This window comes from Brachyhypopomus gauderio, chromosome 1, assembly GCF_052324685.1.
Source record: "Brachyhypopomus gauderio isolate BG-103 chromosome 1, BGAUD_0.2, whole genome shotgun sequence".
Classification (NCBI taxonomy): domain Eukaryota; kingdom Metazoa; phylum Chordata; class Actinopteri; order Gymnotiformes; family Hypopomidae; genus Brachyhypopomus; species Brachyhypopomus gauderio.
The window spans coordinates 45,259,334-45,283,011 of NC_135211.1; the positions used below are offsets into that span (position 1 = coordinate 45,259,334).

General features: G+C 42.0%; 1 protein-coding gene across 2 annotated transcripts in view; it reads right to left on the reverse strand.

The window, feature by feature from the left end:
* Positions 1-23,678, reverse strand: part of ctnna2 (catenin (cadherin-associated protein), alpha 2) — a 334,212-nt gene that overhangs the window by 279,458 nt on the left and 31,076 nt on the right. The window lies entirely within an intron of this gene.

Consider the following 23,678-nt stretch of genomic DNA (forward strand, 5'->3'; position numbering starts at 1 on the left):
GAACTAGAACAACTGGGTAGTTAAAACGTACGAAGAACTCCCACACCCAACCATGACTAGGTCTGGTGGAGAAAGTAGATCTGTAGAACAAACTAAATGTGCAGACCCGAGAGAGTGTGAAATGGACAGTGATTTAAAGAGCGAGTCTAATGGAAATGTTTGGTCAGCCATAAGTCTGGAATGCGCACCAACGGTCACGTAGTTGGGTAAAACATGTCTGGCCTGAGAGGTCACAGACAGCCACTGGCTGCTTCTCGTCTTCACAGCCAGGCTTGGGGGAGCAGAAAGGGTTTCTACTGGAAGTGGGTAAAGACGACCCTTCATGAGGACAAACGGCTACATCCAGGATTCATTCTGCACAGTGTAGGCCTACATGAAATGGTTTTGCCAAAGTACCATAGGAGTATTGCTGTGAAATGGATGTGCATCTAATGGGATCAATTTAAGCAATGATAAAGCATGACAATCAGTTTGGATGAAGAAGGTGGCAGTATTTTGTATTTTCTTTCCGTTTCAGTATAGGAGTCCACTCTTTTAGTACAGGCTTAGCAAAAACACAGGTTAATAGGACTTGCGTAACACCCAGCGATACTCAGAGTTTCAGGAACACTGCATCCTGAAAATAATGGACGAGCTCACTTTAATTTGAATGGTGATTGCAGGGTGCGTCAGTATGGGTTATGCTAATTCTACTTACAGGATAATCACCCTTCAAATTCCACCCCACTCATTCGCAGCTTTGGTACATTGGTCCTTATATCAATAATGATGTCTGCTGGTGCATTCATGACACAACAAAGGAGCATGACTTTCAATAAAGCCCTGATGTGAATGAGAGCTTTTCAACCAGTATAATATGAATATTTAGCAACAGCCATCAATTGACTAGCCGCAAACTAATGAGCAACCTTTAACAAGTGTACTACATTGTATTTACTGCTTATGGCTAGGAGGCTTGCTTGGTTTAAAAGTGACTGGAGTGTGGATCCTACCAGATGTGCAGAATAGTCATTTTCTGTCCAGTATCATGCAGTTGTTTCTCTAAAGCAAGCCAAGCTCCAATCGGAAACAAACAAGGCGGTTCCCCATTTCTGATTAAATGTAGGATCTCTGAGGAAATGAGCAAGAAATGGTTTCCGCAATTGTTTTGGGGGTTACGTCTCATATGCATGTATTTCAGTTTTAAAAACGCATTCATTCATTTAAAAATCAGCTCTTCCAAAATACTCCTAGCACAGTCCTTCTACTGGGTCATTATAAAGCACAGCATTCAGAGCCATTGAAAGGAGTATATAATGAATGCTAATGAGTTGTTAGAGGAGATGTGAAGACCTCCAGCAGCTCCACACAGGCCCCACACGCTACATAACAACAGGTGCCTTGGCCCAGAAATGCCCGTGCCTCATAAACATGCATCGGGCGAGTGCCTGGTTGTCCCTGGCAGGAAGACTCTGAACTATTGCCCAGGGGATCTCCAAGAACAATCTGTATGGAACTGGGGCAGTGTTACCAACCCCTGGAGGCCATCTAGAAACAATTCGCAATGCACGCAGGATGGACCACAGCACAGGGGCTCAAGAATGATAAAAGTGGCAATGCTTTATGATTTAAACGGAGTCTTCTGCTTTAAAATGGCAAATTAAAATTGAGCCCAGGCGTCAGATGCAGGTGAGACCCAGGGATCGACACGGATGCAGTTTAAAAGGAGAGTTAGAGAGACTTTGACACTGGCTGCAGTGTCTTCGGGGTGCTCATGTGCCACCAATGTCTATAAACACATTACCTTAGCTATCCATTTCTGAAAATTAGACTTGATTTCTAGCATCACTGCTATAAAGAGAGAGTTATCCAGTCACCCACAACTTTTTGCCACCATCTGCTGGTTTGAGAAATACACTAGATAGGGTGACAGGAGCACCCAAATCTGTCAAACAGTAAGACATTAATTACTACTAGCTGTACATTTTTGATATGTCTTCCACTGGTGGCTGGGTTTCCATCTTCCTTCATGAATCAAATAAGATTTATATTTTATATGTATGTGATTGCAAAAGAGAGAATGAGTCTTGAAATGAAAAATATAAGAAATAACTAACTAAGGATTACAGAGGGAATAATTGTGCTGACAATGATGCCTCTGGACTTGTGATGCCTCGCCCAGCCCGGACAGCCTACCACTGCCGCCTAAAGGCTTGATTGAAACGAATTTCAGCCAATTATACAAACCCAGCAATATCCCGTAAACCGACCGACTGTGTCGGAAAGTTAAACTCATGATTACCATCTCAGAAATTAGTGGGCTGTGTAAAAATTGAGAATTCCCAGCAGTGGCATAGGATATAAAATGATGATGAATGAACAGTGATTGAGAGCCAGCAGTGGATTAGTGTACTTCTCAGTATAATGCTAGTCATCCTGCTAACCTCAAAGGCAGCTGCTTTCTATTAACCATAAAGTAGGCCAGTAGCCAAATAGCCAGACCTAAAGTCATCACTTTCACATGGATTTGCCCAGCAGATCCGATCAAACGCGTCTCTTGCTTGTTTGGATTCATGGGACAGAACTGATTTGGCTGAACGAGCAGACCGAACATGTGTGACGATGCCTTCATATGACTTCATTAAAACTACTCACATGAGCACATTATTTGGAAATTGTGGCACCGTTGACGTACTGAAACTATTATTTACGGTAGGTGAATATGAATGTACTGCCTAAAATAGCAGCATGCTCCGAGAGAAATATTATTGGTTAATAAACTTAAGTCCTGTAATGGTGCAAGGCAAAAAGATGGAAGCAATTAAGGTAAACTAAAATTCAAGAGATTCATCAAGGAAACGTTGGAGTACCAGCAGTGAGGAGCACCATCACTGTCAGGGACAGAATTCTGCCTGTGTGACCACTGTTCACCAGTGAGCAGCTTTGTTAAGAAGAGAAGATAAATATACCTCTTAACCAAACTCTAAAACCGCATTAATAGTTTTGGGCATGCATGAGCCAGGGAAAACGTAGAGAAACCTCAGTGGCTTGGTTGATATCCAGAAAGGGTCTGTTGAGAGAACTGTTCTGTGTTAATTCTTGTTTTCCCTTGTGTAAAACATTAATCACTGAAAACTGTTCCACATACAAACCAGATCTTTAACATGCACTGCAGTTGTACGGACACACACATACACGAATGTTCAACACATGCTCTGTGAGCATCCTGGCTATGTGGTGAATATGACAAGATGGATATAAACTGAGACGAACGTGGCATCAAAACTAGTGTATGGCAGGTGCGGTAATTCCTGACTCAGATTACGGTCATTTACTCCAAATGGAGAGCAATCAGTCCCATTACCTACATCATGCTCGTGGTCCGCAGTAGTTAATGGAGCTCTGCTTAATCATAGAATGAATAAGAGGAAGCCTACCCAGGATTCTGTTCAGCACGATCCCACTGTGACAGGTGCCACGAGAAGCTATTAAGCAAAAACAACCAAAACAGCTTCTTCAGGCATGATGGAGATTGGAGAGGAACCTCTCATACCATCTCCATAATCAGGGCAAAGTGTTTCACACGCACTCGAAAGAAGCTCTAAAGACAGAAGAGGCCATGTTTGATTTTTATTTTGTGTGTAAAGTCTGAAATAAGGATGATGTAAATCACAGAGGACAGATGGGTAGGAGGTTAGGAGATAACTAACTCTCCTAATGCATGCGTGTGTAGGAAAACGTTTCTTATTGCAGTGACAGCACTGGCTATTAACACACTTTGGGGTATGGATGTATTTGCTGACAGAGGCTGTAATTAATGACAGAAGGTGGTAATTATAAACAAGCACACCTGTCACTATGGACACTACATCCCCCCACACCACTGACCGACACACGTCACTTCTGCCACCAGCGTGCACAGCAAGATGAATATTTATGAGGTTATCCATTTACCAGTCCTGTCCATCTTATCAATGCTTGGAATAATAAAGTCACAGACACTGGACCATCAGGCCACACAGGACCTTTAAGCACTTTTCTTTAAGATACCTTTATGTGAGGTTATATCTATAATAATTCATTTAAAATATATATTCCCCTTTAATGTCTTTTTAATATTTCATTATTTAATGAAATAGTTTTCTAATTATTAAAAGAAATCTACTTTTATTTAAAAACGTATTTATTTAGGCAAAAACTTTCCCAAGGTGATGGATGTAATAAGCTTCGTCCTTTTTTCAAGGACTATGTAAACATCGTACAAACGTAGTGCCACCATGTAAACTCAATCACATGACCACCAGCATCATTTATGCTGGGATGCTTAAAGATAAATAAATAAATAAAATACACTACAAATGTATTTTAAATAAATCATGCGGATACTTGTTCAGAGCTCGTTCAGTGTCAACTCGACAAATGCAGCTATATCGCCTGTGGTGAACCCCCTCCTTTCCCAGAGAGTGTGTCTGTGAACATCAACTCCTCAGACAGGCGTTTCACAAAGGGCACACGACCTCGAGGGGCAGTAAGAACAGGTCCACTTCTGCATTCTCATCACTTCTCAAAACAAAGTTACTCTCATCTTGTCTAGCCCAGCGTGCTATGTGACCGCTTGCTCCTGGGAGTAAAAAAAAAAAAAGAAGAAAAAAGTGGCTTTTGGCTTGCGTGCTCATTACCTTCCGGCTGTGTTCTCTGGCCAGGAATCTCCCTGGTCCTGCCATCCAGCCTCAACTCTCTCGCTGAGCTTCCATAACAGACTGTGGCCATGTGCAGAGAGCGGGATCCCCACCACCCCACCCCCAAATCATGTGCTCAGGCACCCTGAACCAAAGCACCTTGGTGTGCACCGGATCACTAATCATGCCCTCCGTGTTCTGTAATTGAGGCCAAATGCTGTTGTGTATGATATAGCTACTCGTTCAGACCATGTTTCCACTGATGTTATTTTACATAAAAACCCCATAACATGTGGCGGATGGTTTATCCATGTTTGCAATTAGCCGTCTTTAAGGCATGCAATGTATGCACGCATGTTCGCTCACACGCACAACATGAAAAATCACCAAATCTTTGTACATGGCATCAAAATGTGCTCAATTTCAAATCACCACCCCTTTAATACACCATTATTTTGTCACCTCTACCTGACAGGAACCAGAATTCATCAGGACAGGAACCTCCTGCAAACTTTGGCAGATCTAACTCATAAAAACATGTCTCAGTACCTCCTCACCCCGTACCCCGACCTTCATAGACCAGTGTGTACAGAACACATTGTGTCTCTATTGTCCCAGCATGTTTCACACCAACACACTGCAGCCACAAATGCAGAAAACACTCTGCTTTGTCTGCAGGCTCCTATCTACCATTTATTAGAACACACACACAGGAAACGAACAAATCTCTCTCAACGTGACGGGAATGACAGATGTAGGTTTTGCCCTTCATCTTTCCATCCTCATCCCCACCCCGTCAAACCCCTCATCGGGTCAGTGACTCAAGCCGGCGTCTCTGCTGGTCACCGTGTTATGCATGCGGAGGTGTGTTCCCATTAAGGTCATTGTGCTTGCGTGTGCTACAGGTACATTTGGCCATATGGATGCTGTTTGATTCAGTGTGGGGCTGCTGATTGAATCCCAGCAAAAGATTCAAAGCTGCAGATGTGCACCAAGCTGCCATCTGCTCCCAAATCAGTTGGTCTTCAGCAAGAGTATGAATAGAAATTAAATATTAAGAGCAATACCATAGTACCCAAAAACAATTTAGGAAAAAGCAAACACTTCAACCACAACTTTTTCAACTCTAGCCAAAAGTATATCTTTTTCATCCAAACTCTACACACAAATATCAGATGAACAGCCTTTCATATATGTGAATACACACTGAAGTGACAAATGGAAAACACTACTACCGCGTGTTTGAGTGTTCAGTTTGTAGTGTGCTGTAAATGTCCACCAGAGATCTCACATATACATGAATATTCACAAATATAGAGGTTATTTCTGTATATTCAGTACATTTACACCATAAAGTAAAACACAAATGACAAGGGTATGGTTTATTTTGGTTTTACATGAACACTACAGCAACACATGCTGTATATACTGTAAACACATGGACACCAAAAAAAATAAAAATAAAAAGACAAGATAGGCGTGTAACTCCAGCAGACTAAATTAGGACGCATCTCGTCTTGCTTTTGGGTCTCGCTACAAGACCTCAACATCACAGACAACGTCCTCTCTGTCCAGACAGCGGGGGAGCTACGTGTCCACCCCTCTCATGCTCCCTCATTAATGTCACCTCAAGCTTCCTCCATCGCCTGCTGAATGGATTTGCATCGGTGGGGTTGGTGACCTCCTCCATACCAAAAAGAACTCAACAGCAGTGAACCAGTTCGTACTTGAGCAGCCCGGTGCACACTTGTATTGCCCCAGACGACAACAAACCTGGACTGGTTCGTCCCCCTGGTGATGGAGAGTGAGTATATTGTGCTCTGTGTTGAGGAAGGTGATGATGTGGGCAGCGTTGTAGGGACCAAGAGTGGCATACCGTAATGAACACCACCATTCTTGCAAATGGATGTACACATTGTGATCATGCTGTCATGTTCATTACAGTGTTGTACACCAGTGTGAAATAAGCATAATGTTGTCAGTGCTGTGTGGCACAGGACACTGGACTATCAGTGAGTGGATAGCAGAGCACACTGGCGCAAAATTCATAGCGCAGTTGTTCCACACCGTCACTGGCCCAGTGCAGATAGGCTCACTGAATGGATGTTGCTGATGGTGACGTCAGTAATGATGTGCTGTTGTACGTTGTGAAAAACGTATGCTATTGTTTGTTCTGACCATATTGACAATGGTCTCTTTCTGTACTGAGGTGCATAGCCGTCTTTTCCCCTGAGGAAGCGGTAGTATATTAGTGCAAAAACATGATGTAGTATGTGTAGAGGATAGGTCTACTTATCTATTCTCATTTTGAAATGTCTGGATGATGCTGCAGTGCAGCAGTACAGATTAGGTTGGACACTGTGCCTCCAGAAAACTTAAGACATGGCTGACCAAATGGTCAACCAGAGTGACTCCGATTTCATGTGTTATGGTTGCTCATCCTCTTCCTCATACTCATCTCTATGCAATATATGACTCCACTGATGTGCAAACCAAGTTTTGTAACTTGTAGCCTCTTTATATGGTTCAGGCTCTGATGTCTAAAGACTTGTAAAAAAAAATATATCTAGACGTGTTTCAAGTTAAAACATAACCTGTAAGGACTGGGTTTGGATTTTGGTAGATGGGTGTAGCAATTGCGTGGCAGTGTTTAAAAAAAAAACACGTGGTTTTCTGTTTTGAATGTCGTGCCTTATGTAAAGAGGTGTGTTTAATATTTTGCAAAAAGTATGTAAGAATTTCTAAATGAGTGTAAGGCGGAGAATGCCAATAGATCAATAGGTCAATAGATATGCTACATGGGTTAGTGTTTTCAAAAACTTTTTTAATAAGGAGCATGTTTTGGATATTAGCAGCTGCAAAAAACTAAACGTCAAGCCAAAAGTCAGCTTCATGTGGAGAACAGTTAGATATGTTGAGTGCAGCATTTGGAACCACATCTCTTTAAATGTGTCCCTTTTCAGGATGGACAAAAATCATAGACTAGCGTAACCCAAAAACAAAACGGTCATATGTTTGCACTTGGCTCCCAGTCTATGGCAATCAAAGGACAGCTGCAAGTCATCCATTTCACCAGATGCTGAGCATCTTCCCCAGTGAGGTTTTCCAGGCATGTAATTAAACCATTATTGTTTGTATAAACATGTTTTTTTTGCCTTCAGTCATTTCTTCAGCAAGTCAAGTGCAGGCCGAGTGGGACTGAGGTGGGGCACCTGCCCCGTGGGGTCACTGGTCAGTCTGGGGTCACTGGTCAGTCTGGGGTCACTGGTCGGTCTGGGGTCACTGTGCTTCACCCTGCACCACCCACTTCAGATGCAGAGTCTTCTTTTCTTCATTTAGACCCTCTTGAATTTTTTTAAATGCTTTAAAAATCTACTCTGTACTGTTGCAGTCTGATGGTCCAATCAGCAGTGCTGACTAGTGAGTCACTGGCAGGCATGCGTGTCAAATGTTACAAATGGAGTGGTGTACTTCAACGTGATTCATCCTTTCTTCCCCACTTCCTCCTGTTCTCTTTTCATCACTCTAGCGCTGGTTAATCATCTAATCTTCGTCTCATCTTTCTTCCGCCTTGACCCCAGCAGTGTTTTTAACTTTTTCCTCTTTCTCTCTTCCTGTTCTCGAGCATTGCCACAGATTTGCATCATGTGGAGGAACTTTGCTGTTGAATGTGTCTCTTTACGGCAACCTTCCCTTTATGCCTACGTTCTGGAGATATCACGGGGTGTGTTCAACAGCTCACTCATTACTACGGTGTTGGGTCGTTTGCCACCATTTTCATGCTTTGAAACAATGTAGCACAACGTGAAAAACTAACAATGCAACACCATGGCAACGGACTCCAAAGGAAAACGTCATGTCACACCTCGACTGTGCACCAGATCATGTAATCGCTCTAGTACACGGACTAATGATACACCACCACAAATGGACCAAAACAACCATTTCCACCATATTTTTCTCATCTAGGATAAACACACCATCAAATCACAGCTGACATTCTGTACTTCAAGCTCATGGCCATTGGTCCATGCCTTGTCTAGTGTGCTGGAGCACAGAGCCAAAGCACAAAACATGCATCACTGTCCAGATGCATGAACTGTGCAGTCTAAGCTGACTATACAGACAACAACTCAAATAGAACTACAATAAACCATAATCAGAAAGTGAGTCTCTGAGGAGGAAGGCTTGGTCTAGCACTCCCCTACCGTCTATCTGTACACCTTCTTACTAACAGCCCGTGTTCTAAACATAGCCCCAAATACACCAGAGTGATGAGTACAGCATGCATAATGTCCGTCTTTGTAACCTGCCTCCCTGTACTGAGATCTCCTCCCATTTATTGAGCTTTTAAAATGATAACTGACATGCCTTTTGACAGCAGAAAAGTATAATAGCACATAATGGCCAATTTCGTGCCTATTTAAAAATTAAATAGTGAACTTAGCAATAAATCATCTTTAACTTCAGGTTGCCATTTGTTTAGGTACATTGAGAGACTTTATGCTAAATTAGAAGGACAGCTGATTAATGTACCATAATCAGAGTCAGTATGTTTCAAACTCAAACAATGTAAGTATTTAATATGCTTCAATATAACATCTCTTGCTGTCTAAAGATGAGCAGATGAATGTAAATGAAAGAAAATGTAAATATTATGTGATGGTTATGCCTGCAGTGCAATATGTGCATGTCAGTCTCTCAGACATTTTCAGATACACATCGATATCACAGCTCAGCAGAACTGTACTTAAAAAGCAGTACTTAAAGCACAATGGTCCCCTATGGTACACACATATGCTACTCCCCAGCTGTAATCATGAACAAACCAGTGTTTAACCTGTCTCACCAAAGTAGCCTTTTGGTTAGCTTCATACACACGGTGACTGCTATGTTTAACAACCCCTTACAAAAACACAGAGTAGATAATGGATACTTGTTCCTGTTATTTCTGACATATCTGAAGTGCTGAGAGCAATCACTGAATTTAAATGTTGTGCAGAAGATGCATTATTGCTTTTTTCAAGCCTGGATATAAACTTTTTGAAATGTGCATTTGCTGTTACGTTTTGAGTCTAGCCACTTTATATGAAACCAAAGAAGACTTTTCAAAGATCTACCAAGACTCAATTCACCAAAAAACTCAAAATGAGAGTGAATGACATTAGATTATTATGCACAACCAGTCAAGTGTTATGCGCTATGAATATGCGTTATGAATTTGCAGCCATAGTAGTTACCAGAAGAATTGCAATGTAGGATCTGCATTTCAATTTGGACACCCTGCCAATATATATGTAATTGATGATGAATGTCCCACCGTGAGCAACGAATCGGACGAACTGCAAAATGTTTAGATCACAAGTCAAAGTCTGTGAGTGATTATTATGACATTTAGCCTGCAAGAGGCAATATGGATTGCTAAGTAAAGTAATCAAATAAATCATAATATATTACACTTGTGTCAAACAAACCCAAGCAGATTTTCTGAGAAGGAACACAGGAGTCTAAAGCGTTATTTCCCCAAGTTAAACCATGGAGAAAATACAGCTCATCTACTGAGGAAAGAGCAGCTCCAGCAATTATACATCAATATTGTCACGTTGAGGACCCCGGCCCCTCCCTTTTGGGCGTGTGTTTACGTAGTCCGTGTGTATTGTCTGCGTATGTGGAACTTCGTGGTTGTGGTTATGTCTTGTGATAATCTGTCTCACCTGTGGCTCGTCTCGTGATCACGTGGGGCTAATGTGGTTTGTCTATTTAATGTGCGCTCGCGCAGTGTCCTGTGCCCGTCGTTGTCTAAGGTCTACACGTTGCTGTGTATGTTTCAGTGTTCTACGTGCGCTATACGCGCTATATTCGTGTTGAAATTAAAAGTTTGTCACAAGCGAGGATTCGTGTCTCTTCCTTGACGTCGCACCCACCGTCACAAATATATTAATATTATATTAAAACTATATCAATATATGACGTTTTTGTTGTATGAGACACTAGGACACCCCATACACTGTCACTGGGGATTTTTTTCACCAAGCACACCTTCAAACACAGGGAACTTCCTTTATTCCACTCTCTTAATGTCCGTGTAAAATAAACCTCCAGTTGTGGAGTCCAACAACACACAAACACCTTGGTCTGGCTTCAACTGCTACAGCTAACCAAACAGGCCGTACATTTGCGTAGCTTCTGTAACACCTTAATAAAGCTTCATGATATTACCCAATAATGTAGATAGTCAAAAAGAGTTTAAAAAGAGAAGGCTAATGTGTGTAACCGCGTATAAAGTATACGTGCCGACACATGCGTGCCTGTGACTGCGCTGGGCAGGCCTTGACCCGATGGCCAACACGGCTATATTTGAACCCAGCATCACCAGTCAGCCCTCTAAGCCCAACAACCCCAGCTAACCCAGAGCAACAGAGGAAGAAGAACCAAATGTCTGGACACCAGTCCAGAAGAAGGTCCAGGCCAGCCCGGCTTACGTTACAAGCATCCTGCAGAAAAGAGGCTTAGCCTCGCTCTTCACGGACCGGCGTAATCACAGCCGCTTGTCCAGCGGGTCGGGCTGGGCCTCCGAGTGGCGTCCAGCCGAGCTGATGCATGTCATTGGCTTTGGAGGAGGACCAGTCGTCATGGTAACTGCAGGCGGAGGAGCGGAGAGGGCCGTCTGGTCGGACGCGGACGCGAGACGCAGCTCGTCAGGGAGAAGCAACTCTGGCGGGGAAAGCAGGGACAAGCTGGCAGTGTTGTTTAAGCACACGCACGAGGACAGAGAGGAAACCCTTTTACAAACTTCCAACCTGCCTGATCCAAAGACGCCTGTTAAAACAACCGGCCTAGCCATTCAAGGCGTGTCTCTATGTGAATTCGCTGCCAAAATGGCATTTCTCCACTACGCTGGAAGGACGTTTGTGTTCAGGCTAGTCAGGTTGGCAGAAGTAGCCCCAGACTGCCCCGTCTGCCCTGACCCCAGCGGCTGATGTCTTACCCTTGGAAAGGCAGAGCATCCACAGACTGTTCTTCCCATCTTCCTCCCACTGTCCTCCCACTCTCCTCTCCACACACACACCGAGACTCTACACAAACTCCGCTTCAGATTTGCAGACGCCTGGCCTCAACACAAAGACATGACGTTGCGCCCCCGCTCCGACTGATGGAACAGAGATGGTGCTGGCATGTTACCCCACCCACTCCATCCCAGTTAATGCCCCGAGATTTTTTGCTGTGTTTCTGAAGTGAGGACGGGCAGGAGTTACTGTTTCTGGCTGGTGTTGTGGTCCAGGGACATGCTAAAGGAAAATGTACTCCACTGTGGAACAGCATTCATTAATCTGTCAAATGCTTACCAGAAATAGCTGTAGTGCTCCAAATTAGCTTGTCATTGTAGATCCAGAGTGAAAACTTAGAGAACTGAAAGGCTAGTTTTGTGCATATGGCATAGGTCTCCACATAGCGTGAGATTGAAGTGATCACCATCATCAGGTGGTGGCCTCAAACAAGCCAGATCAGCAGTTCATTAAAGCCAAAATGCACTATTCATTATACATGATGTCCACCATCTCCAGAGATACTAGCCACCTCTAAAAGATGGCTTGTTGAACCCAATTCACAAATTGCCCCCTCCACAAGTAGAAAACACAGTCAACACTTTAGTGGTAAACATCCACCATGTTTGCATACACGAATAAAATGGCACGGGGCAGTCTTTATATCCATTAGTCTTTCAGACTTTTGCAGTGTGTAATGTCAAAAAGAAGGCATCTTACTTTCACAATATTATCTTTGAAAATCTTTCAGCCAATCACAGCAAGTGTAGTTAAGTGTGTGATTACCATGGATTTTAATATACAGGGTTAACACATGCATACCCTAATAGGAGATGGTCTCTTGTTATTCTCTGGCCTTCCATTGCTCCATTTTTAAAACAGTGCAGCTAATCTCACAGATCCCCAGTGATGCAGAATAGTGCAGGGTATAACCTTGAGCCAAAGTCTGAACATTTCATTACACAGGATCCATGTAAGTACAGTTCTGTAGTGGGCACGACACAGGGCTTGAAATACAGTGCATTTGGGGACACAGTAATACTGTATGATTAAATATAAAAGACAGTAGTGAGAACGGTTTAGACCTTTTTCATTTATTTATTTCATCAAAAGTTTTGCTTACTACTTTAGGCAATACCCGTCATGCTGCCATGACTTTGTGAATTATGTTATTGATTAATCAATTTACAATCAATAATTTATTTTCAGTCCTATGCACTTATGATGCACACCAACAGTTTGGTATTTCATTTATTTATTTTGAAGAGGGAAAGACTTGCAAGCAAACAAACCTGATCTTATGCACCAGTATACATCAACTGAACAAGTCCAGTTCTACACTGGTATTCACCAAGAAGGATTCTATACCTCTAAGTCCTCACAATGGATCCTGCATGTATGAGCAGGTCAGTTGTTGTTTAGCTGAAGGAGTCCTAGACAATAAAGCATAGATGACTATGGCACGATCCACCAGAAACACTGGTGCAGTTGGATCTATTTCAAAATCCTTGTTGGAGATGACAATACGGTGCGTCCATCTCCAGCAGTGCTTTGAGCTCCAGCTACGGTGCTCCTAACTTTCTTGACAGGCCCACCAGGAATAGCAGAGCGAAGTACCCACGTATCATTCTATAGGCATACGTGAAAGCAAAATAACAAATCCGCTCTGGGCCCAGTTCTGACCAAGGCCGTTCCTCATCATGACATACTGCTTGTACACACAGACGTTTGGCATGTTATGTGATTTGTTATACTGGTAGTTCACATGACACCGTGTAAAAGCCATTCCATCAGTTCTACCTTATATTTTGTAAAACTAAGAGGTGAAGGTTTTTCGCTTAAAAGTGAATTTGCACGCATGCTGTTCGTAGGAATGTATTCAGGTATTGACGAGTGATAACTTGCGTGTGTTTTGACTGGTGTGTTATTCACATCATCTACACCGCGGCTGTTCTCCAGCGGAACAGTAGCTTTCAAATGCTTTCATTCAAACAGGAAATCAGGCAGCTGCAAATCAAGCAGATGTATACAATACTCATCCATACTAAAGCCTTTTACTTAGTTATACACTACATTCACCACATCTACCACTACCGTTTACACAATTAGAAAAACACACATACAAAAAAGTACAAAAACTTTTTAAAAAGTAAAAATAAAACTAAATCCTCTTTAGCAGGATCGCACTAACCATAGCCTGTGGCAATCAAACTTTTTTTTCAGCCTGAAAACAACATCTAATTTGACCATGTCATGGACCGTAAGCATCCGATGGCATCACATTAACCGTGGCTCTCATGATCCCTCCAGACATCGTTCAAGTTTTGGCTCCACTGCTCTTACTCCAATTCAAATGTCAATAGCATTCACTGAGTGTTAAACTGAGACCCCTATAATGTACAAAGGAAAAAAGCTTTCAAAATCTTTCTACAGCCACGGCAAACTAAAAGCCATTATCTAGCGCTATAGGCGTTCCCGGATGCTAATGAAGTGTGCATATTTCCAGCACAAGCAAGGCATGCTACCAGTACAGTCAAGACAGGGCTTTCTAGAGTTTAGCAAGTCGGACACAAAACTAATCTCCTTGAAAATGTATTTTTTAATACATTTGAATTCTGAAGATAAAAACAGAAACCAAAAATCAAATACAAAGAAAGCTCACTGCAAAATACACAATTCATATATTGTATAAGTTGCCTTATTTGTCAATTGTGATTTTGACCCTACTCAAAATTTGACCTCTGCATTTACCCTTCTGTGCAGTGAGAACACGCACACACGCACCCACACACACACACACACACACACACACACACACACACACACTAGTGATCACTAGGGGGCTGTGGTGTACACGTGCCCAGAGCGGTGGGCAGCCCAACCCCGGTGTCCGGGGAGCAGTTGGGGTTAGGTGCCTTGCTCAAGGGCACATCAGTCATGGCCTTGGGCCTGGGAATCGAACCCATGACCCTCCGGTCACAAAACCAGTTCCCTAACCAACAGACCATGACTCCCCCTATTGAATTAGGTTTTGCATAAATATTCCAACAATCAGCTTCAGTCACAACCACAAATTCAATTAAAATATTTGTCCATATTCGACCGTCCCATTAATGGGAGTTCTGGGTCTTTCCTTATGGTCTCCCCTGCCCCCTCTCTCCACCCCTCACGGCCTGATGGGGAAGGTACATGGGCAGTGTGGTGCAGTGTACAAGGACTGTCGCTGCCTGTGTGGAAGAGCTGGACCACCAGAACTCCCGCCACCCTCCCGAGAGACTCGAGGAGCAACAACACTGAACTAACCCTGCCTTGTTTGTGGTAGATTAGCAGTGGTGGAAGTCTGAAGCTCTACAAATAAACCAGAACTTTTTGACCTCCAAATGTCTGGCATTACTTAAATGGCTGGTTGACATTTCAGAGCAAGATAATGTGAAAGAGGCCACAGACAATAAATGAACATGAAGTGGTTATATTGTGACTGAAATGATGACCCATCGAAAGAGAGTCAAACATTTTTCTCTTTGGCATTAATATTTCAGTGAAAAAACTGTGATTTCACTTGGCTTTTTCATAAATACAGCAAACTACTTGCAGTCTAAGCTTAGAGTACTACTTAAGCTAAATAGAGAAGCAAAAAAGTGCAGCTGGCGAAATACACAGGTGGACAGATGTAATTGCAATAAGATTGATTACTTAGCCTGGACTAATATTTAAAACTTCTCACTGAGATCATCGCAAACCAGGCCTCTGTCATAAGGCACTGTCCAGACATCTAATCAGAAATGCAACATTTGCCCAGATGGCTGTGTGCCATCCGTCAGCAGCTGGTGGAGCTCGGTGTTCGGTGCCACCTCCCAACCTTTGCATTGGGTTTGGGGGTTACTGCCTCCTTCTTAACCTAAAGTCTTCCTAACCTAAAGTCTTCCTGCCCTGACGAACCTCTTGCCCAACTCTTCTGAGCTGGTGACTTTAACAATCAAGGCTCAGATGCATCATGATCATAAATGCTGCTCTAACAAGCATCATCACCTCACTGTGTGAGAGCCATCTCTGACTTTCTGTAAAAAAAATAAAAATAAAAGAATTTCTCTGTTTGACTCATCATGCCATTTTCTCCCTGCAGTTTCTCCTCCCATCTCTCCCTCATAACTCAGAAGCTTCAGATGAGCCATTACTAGTGGGTGGCGTTTTTAAATGAAGAACGCAGTCCACAACATCTGGGACTTTGTACAGTGTGCCTGTATTAGTTCTGAACATGCGGTGCTCTGCAGAGCTCCCCTCATCACCAATGCAAGTAGACATGCTCTGTACATTCCTTTGTCATGATGAAACCATGTTGCTTTTTATTGGATGCAAATGGAGACAAAAGATATGAAAAATGCATTCTAGTATTTCCTAGCAACAGTACATGCGGTGGAAATGAGAACATGTATAGATCAAACCAAAGCAAAAACAGGAAAAACAGTAGCCATTTGCTTATAACATTACACATTAGTTCCATAAAATAATAAATAAAAATAAAAGCTGATGCACAAAGCAGAAAGGGAATTATGGGAATTAGTCACAACATGTCCACTAGTGCAGAGTTAGCAGAACTCCTCTATATTCTCCGCAGGTAAGTGCCAAATGCAGACAACTTAATTCAGACAAATAGCGTCTGGGGGAGAAGCACAGAGAGGGTGCTGGGATGCTACAGTTGCCGGGTTGTTTTGGGCTGTCGGGACGGGCTGTCAGGGCGGGAGAAGGCACAGCGATTGCGTGCAAGTAACACCGTGATCTCCGTCGTTGGCCAGAGGGACGGGTGCCGACGGACAGGATCTGGGCCCAAGCTAACGGTACACCTCAGCACACTGGACTTATTTTTAGATTAGTTTGGAATTTGGGCACATGACAACAAAGACCTTAGGGAGCTTGGGGTGTGTGTGTGTGTGTGTGTGTGTGTGTGTGTGTGTGTGTGTGTGTGTGTGTGTGTGTGTGTGTGTGTGTGTGGGTGGGTGGTGGGGGGGTTGTTGAAAGATTAGATTAGTTCATGAGCATTGTTTTGTTTTTGTTTTTTTTTTAGTTCAAGGTAATGAAAACCAAACCAACAGCCTTTGTTTAATAATTCCTTATGCACGCATAGAAGTAGTCTGACATCTTTGTAGGGATTCAGATGATTTCTTGTATTGCAGATAGATTAGGCATTTAGTTGTCTAAATAATGACTCCCAGTCTTATTCATGCACTGAATCTACATGTGGAGGTACTTTAGGAGCTTTCTGTGGATTGTGTACTCATCTTGTTACAAGTTAAACTAGGCCAATTACATGGCCCAGTTAGAACACAGTCTTATAGGATCAAGTTGAATGTACCCAGTGGCTGAATTGGGAACTGGGGGATTATCTAGACAGTCTGAGGTGATCGTTATGGTCCATGGATATCTTTACTCCTTGAATTAAATGGTGATGCATCATTTACACAGTTCTACTGTTTCATATAGCCAAAAAAAGAATTTGTCATCAGTATGGGGACCAATCTAGAGTTCTCTCCAGATTACATCTAGAGTTCTCCCAGAAGCATAAATGACATTTGAGTGGACACAGAAGCACTCCAGTCTAATGTGTTGCTTTTGTGTTAAATAAGGTGCATCAGTGTCAGAAAAAACATTACAATCCAGATGCCTCCCAAACTATATCCCTACAACAAGATTTATTTTCAGTCTGAAACTGCATCAAGGAAACAAGAACACCAGAGCAGTGAAGCTAATGGGGTGTTTTCCAGCTCATTGGAGAAGATGGGTACTCACAGAATCCCAGTCAGGCAAGTGGCACTAGAAATATTTGGGAACTCCAGACTGATTGATGATTCCAAAGACAGATCCTTATTTAAACAGTTTCACAATTACATTTGTGCAACTGCATTACAAAATTTGACGTGAATATGAAAAAATATATAAAAGCACCATTTAGAAGTAAAGAAATAGTATGAATACTAGGTAGAACATTTTACTCTAGGAGAGGTTTTAAAATGTTTGAAATGGCATAGCGGTCACCAAAGGGACTACTTGATCTTTCCCCCCCCCCCCCCAGTAATTTCAACTTCATCTGAAGTCTAGTATGTTAAGTAAACACCTTTCATCAATCTGCCACCATCTGAAAAGAAAATGTTTCAAATGTTGAATGCTTGAATGTCTCTGTGTGTGAGGGACTGTGTCCCATGCTAAACCTGGGCTTCTGGTCTTTGTGCAAGAAGCCCAGTGATTTACACGAGGCCCAGGGAAAGATGATTCACAGGCAGCAGAGGCCATAAAAAAGTGTCTCTCATGGTTCAGTGATTGAAGCAATGGCCTGTGGGTAAGATGAAAGGAGCAAGGACATCACCATGTCATGATTCATCCACTTAAATTTGCATGTGCGCGCACATAACGCACACACTGATCTACTACCAAAATATCAAAATCAAACACACTACTGCCGTGTCCCATGCAAGTCAAGCATATGCCAGAGTGTCTGTGTTCATGCATAATTCGCATCAGATCAGTGACGCACTTGGCCATGTGTAGGAGAAAGTTGACATTTTAATTGTGAAGGCTTTTAGGACCTGAAATTGAATTTTTATTAGCGTTATGTAATAATGAAATGGTTGTGCGCGTCTCCATCATCAGCCGAGTGCTTCATCTCTCTGTAGTGAAAGCATCGTGAGTACAGCCTTATTATGCAGACCAATATTTAATAACATACAGTAAGTTATATGGGGTTACAAAAGAAGCTGTTAGAATTAAATATGTTCATCATGGAATAAAACTGTTCAACTCATGTAAGAAAAAGGCAAAACAGTGTAGAACACCGCTGCCAATTCAACTGGCTAACTCTGCAAAGTTATCAGTGTGGGAAAGTATCGTCACAGTTTTGGTGAACGCTTGATCAAAATGTTGAAAAACTTTTGGCATATATAATGCTCAAGGAAACCGATGACCACTTGACCACATGGCAGCACCCCCCTCCCTCCCCCACAAAGATCAATCTTGCCTGTTTGGTATTTAGCCGACAAAATGTATTTAACTTGGAAAGGTTACTGAAAACTGAGATTTTAAAATGTGTCAATGTAACATTATGAGCTGACAAGATTATTCTATTAATCCAGGAGGGAGGCAAGAGGAAGGGAAAACAGAACCTTTTCTGAACACACACAATTTATTAAAAAAAAAAAAACAAAAAACAAAACACCCCATACACAGGCCCAAGGCATCAGATTAATCTGCCAAAAGGCTTCTGGTACACATGATCCTCGATGATTTGATATCCGATTGGTCCAGGGACATTCAAAGTCCAGACATCAGGGCCAAGCATTTCAGTGACAAAATGTTATTTATTAGCCTTAAGGGTAAACCATCTACTGTTTTAACCTTTAAATACTTGATATTACAGGAGACATTAAGTGAATGTATTATTTATTATGCACACGATAGTCAAAGCAAAGGAATATAAATTACTTTAATAAATAATCCAACTTTCTACCATTTTAGAAGAAAAAATGTTTCTAACCACATTTCTTGTAAATATTCATAACATGCTTAAGGTAGAAAAATGTAATACATGAAAGAGAGAAATTTGTAAATCATATTGTGAAGGTAACAAATTCACTGAAACACTATGGAAAAATTATCTTTCGAAAAATAATATTTCGAATCAGAAAACCCATCTAAGACAGGAGGTAACAAAAGGTATAAACTTAAGAGACAAGAATATGGAGACAGGACATTTGCTAAAAATACCAACAAGCTTCAAAAAGATTCTCGCTTCACAGCAATGACATTTATGATTAAGCTTGCATTTGAAAACTGCTTACAAGCCCAGCATTACATCCAAATCACCTAAGTATCGAAACCTTGACTCTAGATTAGGTGTAAAGCAATACGGTTCATTCATTTAGATATTCAAACTGGTGTTTCTTCAGCAGTAGTTTTCAAAGGAGAACTTCAGCAGTAATCATATGTTCTTTAGCTGTTCACTGCAGTCACTGTTCAGTGTCAGTTTTCAAAATGGTTCCACCACAACTTTTTGAAAAATTTGAAACTTTTCCAAGGAAATTTCAAGCTTCTCAGAAAGCAGCTAAATTGCATAGCTTTCTACTACAACATATACTGCCCCATGCCACAGTCACTTTTTTTTTGAGTGATTCAAGTGGCCAGATTTTATTCCTACCTCAAATGACGTACACAACAAAGGATGCACAAAAAAAATGTAGCACAATTTGAATTATTTCAACAGTTTCCATTGGACCATAGTGCATAGGAACAGTGTGACTCCATGTCCCTAAGATCATCCCTGTGCTCTTGGTTCTCGACTCGTGGATGCTATGAAGGAGAAAGAAGTTAACAGATATAAGGGACTGTGCGAGTTACCACAGCCTATAAGCATATGGGATCTGCATGGCTTGGACACGGCGAAGGCAGGGTTTCTGTGAATGCAATCACCATGCACTCTTTAGCTTTAGCTCTTTAGCATCCGAGGTTTAAGTGCAGGCAAATTATGCAATAAAGCCTTTTTTTTACTTCAGATACTACCATAAAATACACCAGTCTGAGTGCAAATGTTCCGTGGTCCATAAAGAAAACATTTCAAAGCATGTGATGCTGGTCAAATGAAAGCACAGTCTACTTCAATGAATGAAGCTCTTAATTATATTGTCACTTAATATGTAAATAAATTGACATTTTATGGCTCTGTTGCATGTCAATCCATTTCAAAACATCTGATTTATTGTTGCAGTTACTCAATTACTCAGATGTAGTCTCATTTTTTGCAAAGCTAAGTAAATTAAACAATGTTAATTGTTACATGTTTAAACAATTATGCACCACATTTAGCTTGGGCAACGAAACAGAGGTTTGGATGTGCTGTTTAGCTGAGAATGGCAAAACATTCATAATAGAAAAATATCTCCACAGAGTAAAAGCAGTAAAGTTAACTCTAGAAGTTCCTACGAAACCCCATTGCAGACAACAACCAAAAAGGTTCCCATTTTATTGGTCTTGTTATTATACTGTCCCAGGTTTTCATTAAACTCAGATCCTGAGCCACCTGTCAAAACTATTTAGAAATCAAGGTGGGAATTCTATTTATTCCCAGTCCAGATGATGTATTAACCAGTTTGCTAAAAATAGTTTCTAAAATCATGAGAACAAACATTACAAAACACTAAGAAAACAATAACCTGGAATCAAACCTGCTCACACACTGGTATGAACGAGCAATTCCACACCATGCATGCGTGCGCACACGCACACGCACACACACACACGCACACGCACACACACACACACACACACACACACACACACACACACACACACACACACACACACACACACACACCCTGCCCAACACAAGTTCATCTTCTAAGAACATGAAAGGCTCTCTCCAAGTCTCTAAGAGCATCACCTTGAAAAAAGAATGACAGCAAAACACAGACGCCAAATCAGCCACGCTCAGAGTGAAGCATCTGAAAAGTACAACTAAGTGCACAAGCACATCGAGACCTTCTCTTGAGCGAGAGATGCAGGCTGGTGGATGGGACCACTAGATTTGTGCCCCCCCCCCCCCCCCCCCCACTCCAATAGGTGAGTCATCCCACCCTCAACTCCCCTGGACTGCCACATGACATTTAGCTTCATACTACAGAACAGTAGCACTGAGAATGTAATGTATTCTATTTGAGCACAATAAATGTGATTTAATTTTAGTCCAAGTTAAATTTATCGATCAGTTAAACACTATGCAGATTCAACCACATATGTTTTCCTAAATGCTTTTAACCAATTTGTTTGTTAAATCAATCGATCAGCCTCACATAGGTGGTTACTTCATTGTCATTCTAAAGCCTGTCTCAGTGAAACTAAGTCATGGGTGGGTGTTCAGTTATGATGTGTCTGGGTCAACGCAATTAACCACATCTGAGCCATGATTAAGCTCTCAATTGACACACAGATCAATAAGTGACCCTGGTGTGAACACTGTTGTTCCATTTTATGGTGGTGATCACATAAACCCCCTCTATATTACAACATGTCACCTCTGATTGATGAACAGACAGACAACCTAAATTACAATCTAAAATACGCTGAATGTCACAGTTTCATGCAATAGCAAAATAACCTTTGAAGATCATATGAAAAAGTTGACCATTATAATAAAAGGGAAGAGTTCAGACAGATTCACTACATCAACGCTAAGTGGCCAATGCATAAGCCAAAAAGAGTTTGGGCTTTTTTTTGTGTGGGTCAGCTACAAGCTGAGAGTTCATTGGACCAGACCGCATCTTTCCCCATGACAGAATCAGATCACTCTTCCTTCTTTTGGCAGTACGCGGAGGCATATTGGTGTCACAAATGCTTCTCCACTTCCCAGATTCCTGCACGTCCACAGTTACTCGATCTCTTTTGACCTGCACATTCTCTCTCCTCTCCATTCATGTTGTCCCCACCACTTGCTGATATGACACTAGAAATTTTTCCCCTTCCCACATGTCTGTTTGAACCAGCCGTGTCCCAAGTGCACCGCACAATATGGACATGATAACAGGGCAGCAAGGTGGACTACCCCACACCAGAGAGGTCTGAGTGTGTATGTGTGTGTGTGTGTGGGGGGGGGGATGACCCCAGATAGAAGTTGGTGACAGCCACAAAACATACAGCCTACACCCAGCTCCTGTCTGCAGCTGTCAGCGAGCCCTAACCGCAAGCAGGAGGAGACGATGAACTGCACGTGGTCCAGAGCAGGGCAAACGATGAGCCGTGCTGGGACTTTTATTCCTTCCCCCCATTGCCGAGTGCTTCTTCAAGGGGAGATTTTGAAGGAGATGTTCTCCCTGCTGGCCCCAGATGATACATGGACAATGGTGATCTCAGCTTCCAAACGCTTCGCACATTAGAGCTGCATCTACCAGGAACATGACTTAAAGCAGTCTTGCAAGATAACTGGTCTGTAAGCTCTATTCCAGAAATGCTAATTAAAGTCCGCACTGTCACACACATCTTTAATTTTGTTTGTTTGTGTACTTTTTCTAAAATAACTTTCAAGTCAACAAAGCCATTTTAGCATTGATGAAAAAAAGGTTCTACAAAGTTATCCTGGCACAAATATTTCTGTCCGTCTCTCTCTCTCTCTCTCTCTCTCTCTCTCTCTCTGACACACACAAATACATCCACACCCCCAAATAAACAAACAAAAAAAGAGAGAACATAATATTCAAACTAAGCTGTCTAGTAGTTTGGAGAAAATGAAGTTTCATCACGTCCAGCAGGACTGGCCATGCATGTTAACAACTCTCTCTCCCACACTACCATTTACCAGCAGCAGTCTCTGCTGCCTATTTCAGAAGGCTCACACACACTACTGACCTACTTATGTACTTTGTTGCCAACAATGTACACAAGAAAAAGCCAAATGTGATGAAGGCTTAGATTGTAGATTATGTCCAACAACGTTTTTCTGACCAAACAAATGAAAGGACTATAAAATCATTTAAATATGCTGTCGAGCTTAATACATCCAAACGATTAATTGATTAATGGACTGACTATCATGTTACAAATAATAACAGCATACACACAGCAGCCGTCCAGAGAGTGCTCATAACCACTGATATATTCACTAATAGTAATGTGGTCTGTGGTATAGGCACCCAGCAATTTACTTATTTACGATAATACTAAAGACTGCATATTGTGCAACATGCAGTTGTGTGTGCTACGTGTTATGCATTTAGAAGCCATTTCAGAACCCACTTACTTCCAAATGCATAGCTATTTAGCTTTTAGCAGCCAGTCTCCTCTGATTTATTAAAGTTGCCATTTGACAGATTTGAAACACCACAACAAGAGTCACAATGATAGATCTCCGCCTTCCAGGAATATGAATCACTTCTGTCTAAAGGAGAATAATGTTGCCAACCTCTCCATCTAATGCAATCACATCCACAACTGGTCCAAAATT